Raw genomic sequence first — 1,181 nt, forward strand, 5'->3', positions numbered from 1 at the left:
CCAATCTTGTTTTGAAGGTAGAAAATGCAAAGATATCTTCTGGGGTTTTCAGGCCCTGTCCTTCCCAGGGTTAACATTATACGGCAGCAAAATTACAAGATGACCTCAACTTATACATCAGGAAACTGTGGAAAGACCCCTAGTCCTATTTTATGAAGCTTATTCAGAATTAGAGTCTCAGATTTAGAGGTTCAGTCCTCCAGGTAAAGATGTGGACTTTAGAGTTAGGACCCTGATACCTGTTCAGGAACAATGACCTTTTAGGCCGTCATAGCAATAGTCCTGGAATGGTAGGTCAAGTTCCCTTGGGGATTTGCCTAGGGATATCTTGAGTTTCCCAAGCTGTGCTAGTGGTAAAGAATCTGCCTGCCAGTGCAGGAGACCTAAGAGACCTGGGTTCAATCCTTGGGTTGAGAAGATCCCCTGGAGGAGGAAATGGCAAACTGCTTCAGTATTCTTGCCTGGAGAGAATCCCATGGACAGAGAAGCCTGGTGGGCTATGGTCCACGGGGTCGTAAAGAGTTGGACACAACTGATGGGACTTAGCACTTATCAAGTCTTGAGTTTGCTATACTAGCAGAGATTTTAAGCAGGTACCTGGGGAAATGGTGCTTGACTCTTTGCAACCCCATGAACTATACAGTCCATGGAATTCTCCAGGCCATAATACTAGAGTGGGTAGCTTTTCCCTTCTCCAGGGGATCGTCCCAACCCAGGGATCAAACTCAGGTCTCCTGCATCGCACTTGGATTCTTTACTAGCTGAGCCACATGGGAAGCCCCAAAATATGGGAGTGGATAGCCTATCCCTTCTCCAGCGGATCTTCCCAACCCAGGAATCAAACTGGAGTCTCCTGCATTGCAGGTGGATTTTTTTTTTTTATCAACTGAGCTATCAGGGAAGCCCTGGATATGGGCAGTATGAAGTAATTAGAACCGTTAGATGGGGTACCAAAAGTTTGGGAGAAGGGTCCATAAAACAGGTGGATCCAAGTTACTTGGAGGTAGAGCTGTCATCACTTGCTCTCTAAACATCTCGACCATTACTGGTTCAGAGTGTTTTCCTGGCAGGGAGGGTGGAGATGATGTGGACAGCACTGGATTAGCTCACTAACCCCTCCTTCTGCTGGCCAAGGTTAGGGAGGGTGAGGACAGGCTAATGGTTTACTCACAGAGGGAGGA

This window comes from Bos indicus, chromosome 20 (genome assembly GCF_029378745.1).
Source record: "Bos indicus isolate NIAB-ARS_2022 breed Sahiwal x Tharparkar chromosome 20, NIAB-ARS_B.indTharparkar_mat_pri_1.0, whole genome shotgun sequence".
In the NCBI taxonomy this organism is placed as follows: Eukaryota; Metazoa; Chordata; class Mammalia; order Artiodactyla; family Bovidae; genus Bos; species Bos indicus.